Source organism: Plectrocnemia conspersa, unplaced genomic scaffold, assembly GCF_051122295.1.
Source record: "Plectrocnemia conspersa isolate PC_06_02 unplaced genomic scaffold, ASM5112229v1 ptg000012l, whole genome shotgun sequence".
NCBI classification, from domain to species: domain Eukaryota; kingdom Metazoa; phylum Arthropoda; class Insecta; order Trichoptera; family Polycentropodidae; genus Plectrocnemia; species Plectrocnemia conspersa.
Window position 1 is genome coordinate 15,164,817 of NW_028277176.1, and position 19,514 is coordinate 15,184,330.

Below are 19,514 nucleotides of genomic sequence, written 5' to 3' on the forward strand. Positions count from 1 at the left end.
AATATCGACACGTTGTTACATTACATGAACGAGATTTATAGAATATCTTTTACATTGGTGTTTTTATATGAATTAGATCAATACAAATATCGAGTGGCTTTTATTCAATAATTTTTTAATGTGTTAAGAACAAGAAGACTATATATATGTATGTATATTATAAAAATATTTCATGCAAGTAAGTTAGATGTGACATTTAATATACTTAGTAGAAACAGAAAAAATACTTTACAACATAATGTTATATAATATAGTGTAAGATAAAAACTATGTGATTTTTTTAGCTAAAGGTAATTTTTCACTATGACACGAGTTTATGAGCGTGAAAATTATCATTATATCCGCGAACGATACATGTACGTTCTCTAATGGAAGATCGTAATCAAATTGTATTTGAAAAAGTAAAGCTGGTATAAAAACCATATACATTCAACGGTGTAATATGCTTTGACCTACAAAAAAATCATACCAAGTACAGTTCGGAAAAGTGGTGATTTTACCGACTATGGCAATTTCGCCTCTTTGACCGTAACGTTACCCGATATTACCGAAGAAATTTCTCTCAATTTTACCTGATTGCACAATCGATTTTTTTTGTTATTTAATATATGATATGCATACTTATTTACATTTTCATCGTGTGAGCGCAATTTTTAGAAACCATATCGCTCCGATTGCGGAATCATCGGAATATGGGAAATAAACTAAATACTTACGTGCATAGGGAATTAGGCAATTTTTAAGTGAACATAATAATCTTTATGACTTAGAAAAGCGGAAATACAAAAGATGTGAATTTACTTCCGGACTTAAAAGGTAATTAATACGCGCGCGAAAGTTTTTCATGTGACTATTTGATTTAGCATATATGATGCGATTTAAATAATACTCTGAATTATGTAATCTTAGGTAATGTAATTTTCCTTGTAACTCTTTGTAATAGCTAATATATTTTGATGTATGAGATTTATTGTAAGAATTAATAACGCGTAGAGAAAGATCTAAACTACCTATAACATTTTGGGCCTCAACCGAATTTAATTTTTGACCAAAATAGAAACCAATTAGATTCACATGAGAACAATTCTGGGGGTGATTTTTTCAAACATAAACTATTTTTAATATATATATTTGTATATTAAATATGTATATTTAAAACAAATGGCTATAAAGAAAATATGTTTTACATAGCAGTTTTAAGTCTTCTACTGTGTTCTGAAAATAAAAGTGATTTCTACATTTTCCTCGAGCTTGTTTATTGGATATCTGCATAGATTTGTGGATACCAAGATGACAAAATGTATTCTGATATGATTTTACTAAAATGACATATTTTAAAAAATATTTTCGGAATAAATGTAGACTGTTTTTTTTCTATATTTTCTTTTAGAAATAACCACAAGAAACTGAATGTATCATTTATTTATTTTGCAGCATTAAATCTAGTTGTAAAATTATCGATAGTACAATATATAAAATCATTAAAATGATATAATTCAGCTGGTGCTATTTTTGATTTTTCGTTATTTTATATTGAAAATTCAGTTCGAATACCTATATGTACTGCTACTAATTTACATTAGTTGAATATTTCCTCCCATGTTTAATATTTTTTAAACGTTCAAAAAGCAATAAAGCCAACAATAATTTGCAAACAAATTTTAACACAAACGGAACCGCGTCAAAAATTACAATCTGTCCCATCATATGGCAAAGTTTTGTCCTTGGCCGGCCATCCCATTAAAGATGACACCGCAGATGGTGTGAAGCCAACCTTTTGACTTTATGACTTTGAAGTAATGCACAATTGGGACTGTATTTTGTTATATATGATTTTTTAAAGATAATATAACATTTGTATTATAGTTAACTTTTCATTTATACTCAGTTTCTTTTAACATAATCACTTTGAGGTCTATACATTTTGTCATTATTCATAAGTGAAAAAGAAATGACAACAACGATATACGTTCGATGTATTTATCATTACTCCTTACCATATTTTAAACAAATTCAGAGAAATATTATGTTGAAATAGTGAAAGTTATAAGATATAAAAATCAATAATTTATCAATAATATACTATAATAAACTACATTTTTACATAGTAACATTTGTACATAAGCGTTTTGTAGCTTTTCCTGAATTTTCCGAAAATCTTGCATTGTTTATTGCCATTAAAATACATTCATTACATTGGCATCTCTAACTATGAATTAAAAATGACAATTGCGAAACGCAGCGAGTAGCTCACCTTAGAATTAAATATTTTTACTAATTTCTTTTGTGTATATATCAGAGCTGTGGAGTCGTTTCAAAGTTTATCGACTTCGATTTTTATTTTATTTTATAATTTGCTACGTCTACCTAATTAATTTATATTGACTTATTAATAATGATATAGGTAAAAATAAAAATAAAGTGAGTATATTCGTACAGAAACAAATCAATTCAATAATCTTCATACAAAAATAATTATATTATAAAAATATATGAACATTGAATAAAATAATTATATAAAACTATTAAAATAATTAGATAAATTACAAAATAAAAAATAATAGAAAACACTTTCAAATAATAAGAAAAAACTTACTTCATTTGTTTTGGCAGGTTAACTAAATCTTATTTCGTTATTTCCCGTTATGTCAAAATGGAATTAGATCTAAAAAATAATTGTTTCTATTAATCTGTGGGGTCTGTGTATATTTATATGTATATATATAAAATTTGTTATGGCCAAGATTTGGTGCACTTGGTAACACTGGTGTGACGGTTTTTTTCTCTCACCTGGCAATCTTCGGGATTCGGACCCGCGCCCGCCCCGTACTTTGTAAACCATGTAAACAACTTCATATTGCAATAAAACATTACTGCAGCGGCTCAATCTGCCACCCGTCACCATCCGGAGTCGGAGTTTGTCGATTTTTTACGACTCCGACTGCCTACGACTAATAAAATGCATCACACATATAGTATAACTGTTGTTGAGTCATTAAAAAATCTAAAAATATATAAAAAATGTAAATAATTTATATATTATCGTATTGATCAGTAATTGTCCGTATTTTGATTATATTATAGCTTGTAAATTAAGAAATATATTTTCTTACGCTAGTGACATCTCTCAGCAACTGTTCGAAGCTTTAACTAAAAAAATAGTTTTAAAAATATTTGCTCTAAAAAGATGTTTTAAATTTTTATTTATAATATAAATAATTAGTTTTTTTAAGCAATGTAATATATTCATTAATGTCATAGAAACCCAACACACTATATAAAAAATATATATAATGTAAGAAACAAATGTATGTATAAGATAAAATCAAAATATATATAGAAAATTAACAACATTTCAACAATAACACATAATAAATTACATTCATATACATAATTTAAAATATTTTCTTAAATACCACAGAAAACCTCATAGTACACTAAAAATAATAAAATCTGATTTGAGAGCTTTCATAAACACTTGACTTATTAGAAGCAATCATTTTTATACATCTATTTTAATTTAAATCACAAATAAAAAAAAATTTAGATTTAGTATTATTCAAGATTAGATTTAGTCAACCTGGCAAAATAAAACCAACGAAAAAGCTTTTTCCTATGAGAGTATAATTATTAAATTTGTTGTTTTAATTTATTTTGATAATTTTAGAGTTTCGTTTTATTTGATATAAATATTTTACTTTATTTAACGTTTATTATGTATATTTCTATATTTTTAATTTACGTTTTTCAAATATATCATTATAATAAGTCATTAATGATGAATTAGGTAGACGTGGCCAAGTTTGCTTAATACTTTTTTAAATACTTTTATTTTTTGTATTTTAAAAATTGTTGACATTATTTTTATTGCTATCGATTATATGCTGGCAATAAAATAATCTTATTAAAATTCAGAGTCGGAGTCATTACAATTTTAAACGACTCTACAGTCCTACAAAAAAATATTAAAGCTTTCTTTATTTTTTTATTGGTGTTCAATAACATCATCCGATTATATTTTAAAAGTACTTATGTCGATGTCAAATAATGAAAAACAATTATTTAAAACCAAAGCTAGAGTTGATTGACAATTTTTTCATTATTTGCAAAAATATCTCCTCATATTCAAAATGGTTGCAAAAAGTAAGGAAGGTTAATAGTGGCAAATTATTAACCTCCTTTTGTGATATTAAGACAATACTTTTTATCAATGTTTTTTAAATAAGCTTTCTTTTTTAAGCAGCAAAAACGTGACTTTTTCCTTTTCTTGTAATATATGACTAAATATATTCAGTCGTGATTATGAAATATAATTTTACGGCTCGGTTTTCTGAGGTCTCTGGTAGCAGAACGTGGTCGTGATCGCTCGTTTGTGTCTTTAGTAGACCGTTGTGCAGATGTCTCGTAGTCCGCTTTGTAGTCTGTCTGTCTTTAAAAATCTGTCTCATAGTATCTCGATAACCATTATGCACCAAACGAAATATTTTTTCTCTGCATTTAAATAAATAAACGAGTGAAATATTGAAATATGGAGAAACGACTACCAATGCTTACATACTGACAACGGTTATAAATGACTGAAGTAGCTCAAGAAAAAGTTGACAAAATTACTTAATTTCTGAAAAAGAAGTTCGTGATAAATATTGTCAAACGCTTTTTTAAATTTAACATTTATAAATAATTTTGTGGTGGTTTGCAAAATTTGTAACGATTAAATTACATAAAAAAAAAACATACAGAAGATAAACTACTTTTGTTTCTACGCACCATTAGTTTCGATATTGATTGTGATAAATTAGCAAAAACAAATATTTTATTATTTTTTTAATAATTTTATTTTCTTATTGAAAAATAAAAAAAACAGTAATCGACATATTAAAAAATAATTAAAATTATTATTTCGTCTTAATTTGAACTATTTTGGCAATTCGTGTGAAATATGTTAATTATAAAGTATTAAATTGTAATAAAAAAACATTTATTATTTTATTTTTAGGCGTTGCGCAAAAGCGTTTCCCTGTCGGGTTTTGCGTCTTACGTATGGCAACACTGATATGTCTCAGTCTGTGTCTCGCCGGCAGTGGGTCGGTGTGTCGCGCAGTGTATGGCCGTTATGTCGGCGGGCGCGCTAATCGCGACGCTTCGCCCCGCCTTTGTCACCTTCGACACCTGACGCTCGAGGGTATTATCCCCTCGCGCTTGCCGTTCGCCCCGCAAACTTCAACCCGCACGTCTCAAATAGGTAGGCTCGGCGATAAACGTAATTCGCGCGCCCCTTTCAAACACTAAACCTATATAATTTAGGTACATAAAATAAGTGCGACAAGTTACATAATAAAACAAAATAATACGAGTATTATAATGTGACGTTAATGTATGTGCGGATACGCGCGCGCACTCACACATCGTCGTTTTATACGTATGTATATAAATATATCTGGTAACCGCGAACTTTCTATTATTACTCTCCCGTTGTTCCTTAGCTGTTCCTGCGGCACTTATATAGCACGATGTTTTTTTTCGCGATGGCAACACTGCGCCGTGCGCCCTTTCAAAAAAGCCTTCGCATATGACATCAGCGCAAGTGATTCATCCGCAGTTCGTTGTCTCGTGTGAACCATCAAACTATGTTTTGATTCGGCGAGTATTTTTACGCGCTGACTAAAAAAGCTCGTGGAAAATCACGATGGCGGACATATTTGAACTGCTTTAAAATGGACCAAGCTAAGGATATAACAAAAAAACGTTTATTTTAAACCGTCTCGAACAAAAAAAGAAAAACATTTTTTATTACAAACTTTTCAAAATTTGAATAAGATAAAAATATGCAAATGATTAACTACTAATTTCAACACATTTAGCGAACGATATAAAACAATTTTTGAGTGTGTTTATATTTGAATTTGCTCAAAAAATATAAATCTTAAAAAAGTGTCGGTTAAATGTTTATTTCATTATATTTAATAAAAAATAATTGAACGTGGACTAATCATCGACACATGGTTTATGCTCTTCAGGCTAAACAGAAATAATTTATTTATAGAGTGGATATTTTTTGTGGGCACTTTCCTGTTATCTAGGGTCATTATTTATAGAGTGGATATTTTTTGTGGGCACTTTCCTGTTATCTAGGGTCAAATTTATTCTAAAAAATAGGTATTTATTTATTTATACATTTTATTTATTTATATACAATTAAAAATGTATTTTTTTAAAGCAGATTCGTTACAGAAAGTTATTCATGGGGTACTTACTGTTCTGACAAACGCTCACTCGCTGCCGCTCGTTCGAACCTAACATGTTTAAATTTTAAAACGTATTTTTGTAGCAAAGCGTGATTTTGTTACATAAATACGTTTTGAAAATTAGCGTTGGTCAGAACAGTGATGTATATAATTAAATAAATTGTATGTATAAGCCAATGAATAAACATAAATACCTTTTTGGGTAATATTTTCTTATCAGTGTGATCCAATTTGAGTTTCCTATGTTGGCAACACTGTAAATCAGATAGCTGTCAATAATTACGTGTGTTCAAAGTGTCAAATATAAGTTTGCAACAACACATTTACGAAATGTATCGCTTAAACACCGCAAGGAAAATTATGATTCAGATTATCACATATTAGGTATTTCTGGATTTTATTAATCATGTGGATGAATATCGTGATGAATAATTAAATAAAACCGAGCTAGGTTGTGCGTGGTGTTATATGAGCCGTTTTTTTAAAGTGGTATATGTATATTTTTGAATAAAATTAGTTAATGCTAGTTTTAGCTATATAATAATATCATATTTTTTTTATTTATATTCACACAGTCAATGAGGCACAATATCTTCATAAATTAATCAAAAGAAGTTGAACTGTAAAATGTTATCGCAGTAATGTTTTTGTTGAAAGTGGTATAGTCCATTCGTAATAATCATAATTGATGAGTTAATTACTTTTCTCTGCTAAGTGTTAAGGAGAAATAATATTGAAATATGGAGAAGCTTGTTGTTATTAGTTATCTTAACGAAGTTATTTACTTTTCATACTTGTTTAGTTAATAACTGCAATTATTTCTTATTGAACGCGATTATTTGTGTAAATGTCTTCACTTTAATCATCATTTTTTACATTAAAAAATATGTTTCAGAAAAGCCAACTAAATTAAAATATAAATTTAAAATTGCTGTTGTTTATATTTTTCATAATTTTTTATTTTTGAATGTGGTATAAGTCTATTTGTAGCTAAAAAATCGTTTATTTTATTTAACATTTTTAATAATTATTATTGCATAATAAAATCTAATAAGATATAGGTTTAAAACCATTACCAGAATTGATTTACGCTTGTTAATATTTTAGGTTGATTCAAACGCAAACCCCAACATATCAATATGTGGACTTATACCACTTTCAAAATCAACGGCTCATGTGTTGGGTGTAGGCTGTAATTGATTGTAAGTTTATAACTAATACAATTTCACTTATTCGCCTACTTTGCTTTCAGTCTGGTGTCTCGCTACTTACCTAGTAGTTGTTGATTGTATTTACCCTGTTGTGAAGCATTAAGCTAACGACTGTCATTTTGCAAGAGAACGTTTAAAGTAATTAATTGTGACTAATTTCTCGTTGATCAACAACATGGATTTTTGCTCTTAATGTTTCAATTTCATTATCCTTTTGGCATTCATGTGATTTACTCAAACATATGAAATATAATGTATACAGATTTTGAAAAAGCTTTTGATAAAGTGATCCATTATGCTGACCTTTTGTTGTTCTTCCGTAACTATTTTTATGAATCGATTAGCAATACTTAATACCACATATTTTCTGTTCTTAATAGCTATTTATTTAAATTAAATTAAGACCACCGTGACCTAACAGGTTCCTCCAATGCGTCACGATGGTCGAAAAACAATACATAGTATTATTTCAATACACAACAAAAAATATGATAAAAATTATACATACAAAGAAACAATTATTATTATGATTATGAAGTAAATAATTATTATTATGAAGTTGAAGTCATCGATGTGTATTTAGCATAGGAAAGGCGAAAGTAGTAAAATGATAGTGTTAACTATATACGCAGAAGAAACAAAAGGATGATGTAAATTTGATCTTTAATGAGCGGACTAATTAAATAATGACACAGAACTGTCAAAACGTCTAAATCTGTAAAATCGTGAGAGAATTATATTGTAAGGAAGAAATATTTTTTTGTCTTGTTTATTCACTAACAGTTGAATACATCGTTCAAATATTTTTTTCTATAGCTTATTTCATATTCGTCTTGTGATTAAAATTAAAAATATGTGCATATGTGTTGGGACAATGCGCTCTTTACGAATTTATCTGAAATTAGTTGAATTGAATGTGCATGTCAAATTTTCAAGCCATTTATTAAATATAATCAATTACGTAAAATCGTATAAATAAATAATTGTGGGTATTCATACGTCTAGCAGCTTTATCACAATGATATTTATATTTTATTTCCAGAAGTATGACGACAATTTTGGAACAAAGCCGATTCGCACGATTTAAAAATTGCATTCGATCCAAAATGCTTTCAACACAAAACGATTATATGCAATAAGTTAGACAACTTATTGTCATTAATTCAATTTAACTTTATTGATTGTATAGTTTTAATCGACTAAATTATCTCTGGCAAACAGAATTTATTGAAGCTAATGAAGCTAATATCGATCAAAAAGTGTTACTTCTTTCATTAAATAGCTATAAACACATACCCTTTTTTTGTTTTAAGACATGGAGAAAACATTTTTTGCATTGTGTAAACCAATTTTTGGACGCTAAGTCCACTTGCTTTGTGCCATTGCCAAGATATCGGATGCTTTTGCGTAGATTGTTTAGACATTGAACGCTGACATTTATAATTCGTCCGTGGGATTTGCGATTGAATTATTTTTTTCGGGCCCGTTTCCTTTAGTTGCTTGTTGCTATTCAAATTGATACGTTGAACTATCATATCAAATGGCTGCATGTCAAATTAGGACTAATAGTTACTATATGTAGGCCTGCCGTGAGGGGGGAAGGGACGGGACAAATTACTGGGGCCAGTTCTTCTTGAGGGACCAGACTGAAAAAATCATATCAGGAATATATTTATAAAAAAAACCTAAAAACTGACATAAAATAATAAATCCGAACTCAACTAGTTGTTTGCGATGTATGTATTATATATCAGGTATAAGTTTCTTTTGCCTTTTTTATATATACTAAAAAATAAAAGGAGTGGAACATTGCCTTCAAAATTATATGATTTCAACTTTTCCATATGTAGTGATATACATTTACATAAGTATCTTTATTTATTCACATGGGGTCCAGAATCATTATTTTCCCAGAGCCCGGGCTCGCTTTCGGCGGCCCTGACTTGATAGAAACTATTGTCATATCAATATCATACGTTTGCGGTATTATTTGCGGTAAGGCATTGAAGGATTCTGTGCTTTGATATATGATTCGCTTAAATTGGATCGCATCGTATATGAAACATTTAATGTAGGTGTTAAGGAGTTGCATTTTAGCTGCTAGTTATCAGGTATCCTAAAAGAGAATCGCGATCGCGTCCGTTATTCTTATCGTGGCGACCAAAATGACATCGCTCGCAGACTGTTGATTCGCGCCATCTGAGGAACTACTAATCGCGTTTCTAAGTACAAAAATGTCTTTAGCGATAGAGGTGAGAAGCTGGTCTGATTCACATTTGACGGTGCACGTATTTTTTAGTCTATGTGATCGTTTTTATATATACATATGTATTATCTTTTATACCCAGCTTCGCCGACTTTTTGTTTCCAGTTATATCACACCATATCTTATATCGAGCGACTGTCTTTATAACAAAAAGACATTGCTACGAATCGATAGAATTCTGGATGTTAAAACATTATTGCCATTTAAAGTGCTCAATACATTCACAACGCAATCTTGACTAGCAAACTTGGTATTTCATTTATACTGGTGAATTAGCATTTAAGTACTTAACTAGTAACTTTGAGAATTCAAGAATTCGGATGGATAATTTGTAGCTTCGTTTTCGTCTATTGAATAAAATAAAATTGCTGCAACTGGTATCATTTCTTGAATCAAGAAAATTAATTCATAGATTGGTGTAATTGTAGGCAAAAAAATTACACGTGATAGCCAATTTTATAGATGTGTGATACAATACCAAATTTTAACTGCTTGTATAAAAAATAACATAAACCATATTTGAGCTCAGAATTTCATTTTGGCAAAATGTCTTTCACGTTTAAAGCCGATTAATTCTTAGACTCTGTGCATCATAATATCATATAGTAAATAGTAAGTTTGATTATCTTCAATACATAGCCTTATTATTCTGAATCTTATCAATAAAAAGTGATGATTATTTATAACTATATATAATATAGATATCGTAAAAATACTTGATTCAAATTACATGACATAATCGTTAAGTGACGAATATCGCTGACTTAAAAAATAAAGATTATACTTATCTTTCTTGCATAATTATAATATTTGTGGTGTTAATTTGGCATTCAACACCACGATTCTCGTTCGCGTTCACTTTTGAATGGTTCCAATTTAGTAATCGTTTAATGTCTCTATGCACTAAAAAGTTTGTCCGTGTGCAGATTTCCTAGGCGGTAAATACAAGTAAATGGAAATTCGCCAAAATCACAGCTTTTACGATCCGAGATTACTTATTTTTCGATGTTGAACTTTTCCTTCGAGACCGGAACATACTAATTACGATTGCTCTAAAAATATACATTTTTTCTGTACATATCAAACATATATATATTTACATACATATAATATTTAATATGCAGTAATTAATCATATATGTAATTAAATTTATTAACTTACAAAAAAAAACATTTCCGCCTTAAGGATTTTAATTAGGGTTAAGATGCGAACTTAATTTCCCAATAATAACACTTTTCACGTAATATTAACATAAAATATATTTATTGTGTAAAATACATTCCGTGCTCTCATTAACAGTGATGAGACTTTATTGCACATTTCCCGTTATACTTATGTATCTAAATATGCATTTCTGTGTACTTATGTACTTGTATTCTATGCTTTCCCCACGTAATCTACATATCTTATCTTATGCGTTCAATTATCGTTAACTATTACATTCATTTACATCATAATATATGTAGTGCTATTAGCCTTTATGCACAACCATAACACCGCAGTGTGGATACTTAGTTATATACTACATTTTAGATTGCAATCACCTCACCTTGGTTTTTATTGATAGCGAACATTGAAACGATTTCTGTTCAATCATGTCAAATTCGTTTCAATATTCAGGTCAAGAAGCGGATATTGGCACGAAGACAATGTAAAGATCTTCTTAAAAATGAAATATATATATTTTTTTAAATAATTTGTGTTATCAATATTGCTTTAATAAAGGTGCTTATGAATTGCGTTGATTAAACGTGTACATATATTGCTTATAATAATGAAAAAACTTGACTTTGAGGTTGTTCTTCAAGTATTTTACACTTAATTTTGCTTTTAACAACCCTTTAGTAGAATTCGATTCGAATTCTACTGTATTCTGCATTGAATTTGCATTAAATCCTTTATACATATACATATTTTTATTATTAAAATTTATAATAATAAATAATACATGTACAGCAAGGTATAACAACGCATATTATTAAGATGCAGAAACTGGTTATAAAAATCTGAATCCAACGTGTTTATAAGTTAGGCTCAAAACGTCAGTTTTGTCACCTGTTACCATTAAACATGGCAAGTGAATCTGTCATCAACATACCCCCCACTATGAAAATGTCATGTCACAATTATTAATATTGAACAATAATTTGAATTACGTTCACGTACAGTTTTTATAGTTGTGTTAGTGTATACGTAAAGTCATTATTCTGTGTCTGCGTCTGAAGGTTCCAGTCGTGTCCGTAGTGGGTTGGAAATATAATAGATGGAAGAATTTGCTCTAGTGAATAGGGTAGATAAGGTATCAATTCAAAGTCGCACCGACGACTACTGCTGTGTGTGCTAAAGCGTTATTATGATTGATCCTATTTATCTCTTTACAAAGTTGATGTATTACATAATAGTAGTATTGATATGTTGTTTTGACTTTTATTTTCCAATTAAATGCTTTTTGTACATACTCTTGTAAGATTTTCGTGTTGAAAGAAATTATAGCAAAATTCTTGTCTGGTCTTTTCACTCTTTAAAATGCAATCGGAGATTATAATAAGTTGATAGATGCGCAGAAGATCTTTACTTACTCTACAATCTATGGATATATCAAACTAAAAATCTGATTTTTCCTTTGCAGTTCAAAGAAATTTTCACCTCGGTCATTGTAGCGCGTCAAAGCGTCTCGATAATTCGACCCGCAGGTGTTTGTTCGTTCGAGATGAGTGGGCCGGACTCGGGAACCTTGGACACCCACGTACCGGATTATATCCGAGGAGCGACTCATTGACTAGGACTCCCCCACCGTTCGTTCGTTGCCTTTCCATCTCTGCATTACAGCGCCGGGTATTATTAGGAATTTGGTCACATACCGAGTATTTGCACGGCGCTAACGCCGGATCGCGGAAGTTCCGCGGAAAACTTGCGTTTTTCCTCAAGAAAAATAAAGCGAAGAATGAAACTGATTCACACACAACATCAATGAATCTTTCAAGTCTATCATACGTTCTGTTGTATAGGTTTTCCTCAACTCCAACCAATCACTGGAATCGTAGTCTTCAGTCGTTTTTCTGACTTTCACGAAGCTTCCATATCCAACGAAGACTAATTAAAATAAGCAACCCTTACTTTCATGGGATTTTCCACTTCGGCTCATTAGTTGTATTTTAAGCCATATATCAACAAGGCAAAGTATGTCTCAATCTCCACGAGTGGTTAAATGGACCATTTAGCAACTCACCACTTCAAATTGAAACGGATTAGGATTTTCTTAATTTTCCTAATCTCATGGATGAGTAATTAAAAAAAATCGAGCTAGGTCATTCTAAGCTATAATAATAGTTTATTATAAATAAAATATATTTCACAGATTTACAAACTGACTATTTACTTAGTAGTTGTTGATTGTGTTTACCCACAACTTTATATAATCTTAATTTGTCTATGCTTTGGCTTGGAATTTATTATTCGCTTTGTATATGTGTAGGGACCTATTTATATATTTATTTATTAATTTATTATGCCTAAAACTAAAGGCTGATTTACACGATGCTAGTCGGTTGTATTCAACTGACAGTTGTGAACTGTAAAAAAACATGTTCAACAGACAAAATGTTCCAAATAAATAAAGTTTCACTGATATTGCCCAGTGAAATTATATATCAATTGTTTTACACATTTTAATTAGTCTAGTTAATGAAAATGTATTTACGATAGCAAAAATGTAACGTCAATGAAAAATACACATCCACTGACATAGTTGCGAAACGTCCATTTTCTGTTCAAACCCAAACCTAACTTGACCTAATGAAAGTTCTAAAAGTAATTATAGTTTGGTTAATTCGTTTATTAGATTTGGGTTTTAACAGAAACTTACATTTTTGATTAGTAATATCACTAGTGCCTATCAGTTAAATTATATTTTCGCAAATAGAAATAGCACATACCAGTGAAAATTATTATGTTATTATTAAACAGTTATTGAAATTATATTTATACTATTGAAAATATAAATTCACTGAAAAATACGCATTCACTAAAAAACGAAGCGTTCATAATATTATTTTTATACTAGTGAAAATATATCTTTACTGAAAAATACGCAGTCACTGTAACATATACATTCTATGTTACGCACTCAAAACACAAAACTTGAAGACCATCACCACATTTTTGAACTTGGCGTTCATAATAACCCGCTATGCGCTCGTAATTTTGCGCTTCTGCTTACATGCATCGTTTGTTTTCACCTCAAGTCTGTCAAATATCGATTTTCTCATCGCAATATATAATTTAATTGCATATAAAATAAACGATCTAATGCACACATGCAGTCCAATGGTCGTATAGAAAAGGTTGCTCAACTTCCTTAAGTTTATGCAGTTCTGGCTATCGACCTCCTTTCGTTTATGTGACCTAAGCAATTGAAAAACACCTCTTAGAATACCGTCTTCGCCTTAGTTCAGAGAATATTATTTATTAATAGTATTGAAAATTTGCAAAATACTAAAAATTTGTCCTTTTTTTAGTATGATATAATAATTCCGTCAGACGTGTTCTTAAGAAATTAACAAAAACTTGTAATGGTAAAGATTCTTAAACTTTGTAAAATTACATTCATATCTATATATTGAAAATATTTTCGGAAAAAATACAATTATTGATTTTTTTTTAAATATAAATATCATTGAAATTTTTTTTATATAGATCAATATTTATAAATTCTTATGCATTGTATATCATAAATAATAATGTAGCACAAAGATAAGTTTGTTTACTAAATAATCACCTTCGTCGTTATCAATAATTGTGTATAGTAATGCGTATTTCACATTTAGTCATTGATTTCATAACAATTACTAAATAAGTATAATAAAACACAATACATTTGTGTATATTATATTGCGTTATTTCATTGCAGTGTGTGCGTTTTCTTAGGAATCCCACGTCCAGCGACTTAGCAATGTATATTGCTATATTTTCGTAAATTTATACAATAACTCATATGTCGTGTATGTAGATGTTTACATTCCACAATTAACAGTTCGCGGATGCCCGAGTGGAACGTGACGTTTTGTGTACGTTTATTTACGTCCTCGTTATATAACCTACATATAATATGCTGTAAGATTATTAAAAGAATTTGTAACGTCACGATTTCTTAGATTTTTCAAGACAAATCATCTCGTTTTAATTTTACGCGAAATATAATATGTACATAAAAAAATTGGTGACATGTTAAGATTTACTGTATCTTAAGAATAACTTATGATAAAATGACATTTGAATCAGATAAGTCAAACCTTTCAAAGAACAAATCGGATTTGTTCGGCGGATACAGAATTAGATTGCATCTAAAAGCGAATCTTGAACCGTTGAACTTTAGGTTCTGGTCAGTGATTTCGGCAAGGAAGTATCATCAAGATGCTTTTAGCTGACCGCGCCCTTTGGGAGTTATCTTGCTGCGTGAGAAAACTTTTAAACCGGTATTATACCGTCGCATTGTATTGTCATTTTACACGTGCGAATTTCACGCTGTGTACAACATAACAGGATGCGTTTTATGTACCATTCATATGATAATATCAAGTCGTTTTAAAAACAATCGTTTGAAACATTGAAATCTGATAAAGCAAAGCATTCAAATCGATTTGTTCAGTGTAATTTGTGCATTAAATGGATATTATGATACGTGCTGTCGTGAAACGCGAAACGCTTGCGATTTAACTTGAATATTTGGCTGGACGATCAAAGTGGAAGTGACTGCTTTTCCCTGGACTTCGAAAGAGTCGTATATCTTGATTTGTCGTAAGCTCCGATTCAGGGCTAAAATCTCACGTATTCCAGGCTAAAGGCCAAGCGAAGGCTTCATATTAAAATTAAATTGAAAGTGATTCTTGTATCGCAGCGTTTCGGTTTATATATGATATACCAAATTGCAGGAGCTTATATTTATTAAATTGCGACTCATTGATTATTCATGAGTCGCAATTTGAGGTGGAACTGGAATTATCGTTTTAATTTTATAAAAATCTTATTCGAATATTCTAGCTGTTTAATAAGTGCGTTTGTTCTGGATTGCATAAATCCAACAACAATGGAATTGTAAGTACATCTGCTCGGAGAACAGTTTTTGGCAGTTATGCTAAAAAACCGGCTGGTTATTTGTTATTTTTAGTTCACAATATTTAGCGCTTATTATGCAGGAAAGAAGATAGACCGCTGTTCCATAATTCAATATTCCTTTTAGTCGAGTCGTTAAAACGTCTTCTCAAATAAAATGTGTTAATGATTTTTTTAATGGCATTTACACAAGTTGATTGCATTGCGATTATTGCTTCAGTTATATTATTAAGTTTATGTTAGTAAGCTCTTAATCCGTTATATCGACAATATATTATTTTTTAGTATAATGATATCTGAATTATTAATACTATTATTCTGAAAGTCTTAATGTCGAGCAAATCTATTTCATTTTATTAATTGTTAATCTTACGTAAAATGGCATTCTGGTTTCTCATGTTTTCCATTTCTCGAGAAATGAAAATTCTCATTTTCACTTTTTTGATTTTCTCGAGAATTCTCGTGACTATGTGTGAGTATAATATTACAGATATCTTTATATTATCGATGAACAGAGAACTGGATGATCGTTGAAGAGAACAAAGATTTGTTATTATGAACGCAAATAATCGAAGGACCATAACTGATCGATCTACTTTGATTGATTACAGAGCGTCGAGCTACGAAGGAATTTCGGACTCCCATATTTATACCCGAATCGTGGAGAAAATTGGTAATAGCAGCTCCTCTTTGGATTATTGAAATATGAGACTTAAGTTCGTCCACTCTGTGGAAAGCCCCCATATATTTTAACAATCTGCGATTCCCACGCGGAGCGGTTTCTTCTTATCTAATAATTAATGTAAATTATAGATTACCAAAGCACAGATTAGGCCGAATAGAGTAGTTGAGAAAATTGTTAACAATTTTTTGCAAATATTTCCGACCTCTATGCAGCGGTTATAAAACATTTATAAATATTCGTAAAAAAAAAAATTTTAACAAAAAACCTATGAAAATTTTTGAGACATATTTCTCGAGAAATAAGAATTATCGATTTGGCATTTTTATCGACAAATTATCGAAAAAAAAGTAAGTAGTGAGACATCAGATTGAAATCAGTCTGTTAATGAATGATTTATATTTGATTAAACTATTATTTATAACAGTCTACAATGACCTGCCTCATTTTTAAAAATTATTTATCACGATATTTATTCGTGAGAAAAGGAAAATCTAGGAAACTTCAATCTGTTCTGATCGATCATAATTTTAATTATGTATTAATCACTAATTCTGATTTTCCAGACACGATTGAAATTAAAAAAGCACTAGGATTCGTATAGGGATTTGAAGCTATACATTATTAATCAACTATAGCTTTATAGTATTGTAATATATGCAATCTGATAAATTACTATACATAATTATATATTCAAAATCAAACAAGACATTAGTATTATATAAATTGTTATGTATATATTTTATTATTATTTATTATACATAAAAATCACTCAAAACTCTTTTCAAAGTATTTAATAAAACATTAAAGCGTATAGTATTGGCATTGACGTAAATATACCGTTTTTGATGATTTTGTGATTAGAAATAGTCTTGTTTTTATGGTTTATGCATATCCTGGATGTTGAGGTTTTTTTTATATAATTTAAGAATAAATAATGAAAGCGCGGTTAAATTCAATGCCAATATTTTCAAACCACATCAATAAAATGCTTTGAATATAAAAATGGATCAAAAAAACGTATATAAAAAAATATCATAACCCTTGAACTTTTAATGCGGTAGAAATCCTTTCTATAGCTATACATATTTTTCTTTATTGTTTATATTAGATTACATAAAAGGATATCGTTCAAAGAAAATAGAAAAAAATGAAAACTCATTTCATGTACAGTGGATCCTTAGTTTACAAGCATAATTCGTTCCAAAAGCGTGCTCGTATTTCAAAACATTTATATGTTTATCAAAAGCTAATTTCCCCACGAGAAACCTACAGTTCCATGTTCTTCCCCAAATACACAATTTCATCGACAATTGATGGCTCAAGCTTATGAGCAAATTACAGTTTTTCTGCTTGGAGAAAACTGTGGTTTAAAAATCATCAATCGATGATCTCAGCAGCTCATGTTGTGAAAATTACTTTTCCAAAAGTCTGCGAGGGTAAGATTTGTTTTCCGGTCACTTCGCTAAAATATTAATTTAGTGTATTGATTTTTTAAGTTTGAAATTACCTGCTGATCCATGAGCTGGAGTGACGAAGTAGTGTTGGGAATAAGAAAATTGATCTTAATGAACTCTAATTCCTCCAGTAATTTGTCCTCAAGGTATCAGTTAGCCATACACGCGCCGGCACATCCGACGGATCTGCCCGTCGCGAGTGTTTGCCGGACAAATCCGATCGTGTGTGGTGATAAAAGACACAAATTTGTCTGACAACCGTTTTTTATTTTATTTTATAAAGACATCATACAACCGTTTTTTTAATATATGGTAAGACGTCCGAGATGTCCGAGTTCAGTCAGTTTGCGTGTGTGGCGAAGCTCGGACAGATCTGTCCTGGTGTCCGTCTGACATATCTGTACGTGTGTGTTTAGCTATTGCAAGATATTGTTCGTTTTATCAAGTCAAAATAATTAAAAACGAATTCCAATGTACTGTAAAATATCATGTTCGTTTCAAAAAGTAAATATAATAAAAAAACAAGTCTGATAATGTGTATAATAATAAGACACTGCCACTTTATATTAAGTGTTCCAGGGGTAAAAAAACAGATCGATTTTCATTATATTTGAAACCGGCAGATTTAATCGGTTCGGTACACTTGTTGGGATGATGCAAATTCAGCGAATTTTGCATGCTACTTCAACGTGATGCATCGTTATCATGTTCCATATTACCACACTAATCCCACACGTGTAGAGCGATATTTAAGAGAAAATGCACGTATTACTCGTACGTGCAAAAACGGTGTGACGCCCGCTTACGCGATCGACTCGTGACGTCATACGAAAATCTCACATTTATGCGAATATTACATATTTATACATAACACTATAATTTCACAATGCACAAATGAGCCTACGTACAAAATGACGATGTCATCAAACCAAAACGGCAGTCGTGAACTACTTTGGTCGCGACAAGGTGACTATTTTCTTGACTAATTTTTTGAGAAATGAAAAATTCATAACCCTCCGGTACGCTTTTGTGATCATGGTTCATTCTATATTTATGAGGAGTTCAGCAAACCCTTTATAACATTCATAAAGCAAAAGGTTGCTTTTTGGGGGCCCGAGTGCTGGCGCGAAAGGCTTTTACCATATTCATATTTTCTCTCTCGACCCTCGTTGTTTCGTTTATTATTAATTAATCTCATAATATAATATTATTTATGCTTCAATTTTATAATTTTAGCAATATCGTATACGTTTTTATATTTTTATAAGTAAATATGTAAATATAAAACATGAACATTAATATTTGCTTTGCAATGTTTATAGGACTAAACAATGAAGCATTATTTTGACACTATTTATATTGATTATGCAAGTATTTGTTTATTTACGTGTAGCTAAATATCTAACTAATTAAATTGCTATCAATAATATCAGTAATAAATTCTTAAAATATTTTAGTGAATCCAGACTTTTAGATTAATTTAATGATATCAATTAAAAAAATTAGCACAGACTGACGAATTGTATTTTAAAATATGTTTTT

The 19,514-nt window shown here is 30.1% G+C and overlaps 1 protein-coding gene across 16 annotated transcripts in view; it reads left to right on the plus strand.

Annotated features, from left to right (window-relative positions):
- Window positions 1-5,079: 5,079 nt before the first annotated feature.
- Nuak (Nuak family kinase 1) overlaps window positions 5,080-19,514 on the plus strand; it is a 54,449-nt gene continuing 40,014 nt past the window's right edge. For all 16 annotated transcript variants that reach the window (XM_088200621.1, XM_088200613.1, XM_088200614.1 and 13 more), the window contains exon 1: window positions 5,080-5,242. The gene's annotated coding sequence lies outside the window, so the exon portion shown is untranslated. The remainder of the gene's footprint in view (window positions 5,243-19,514) is intronic.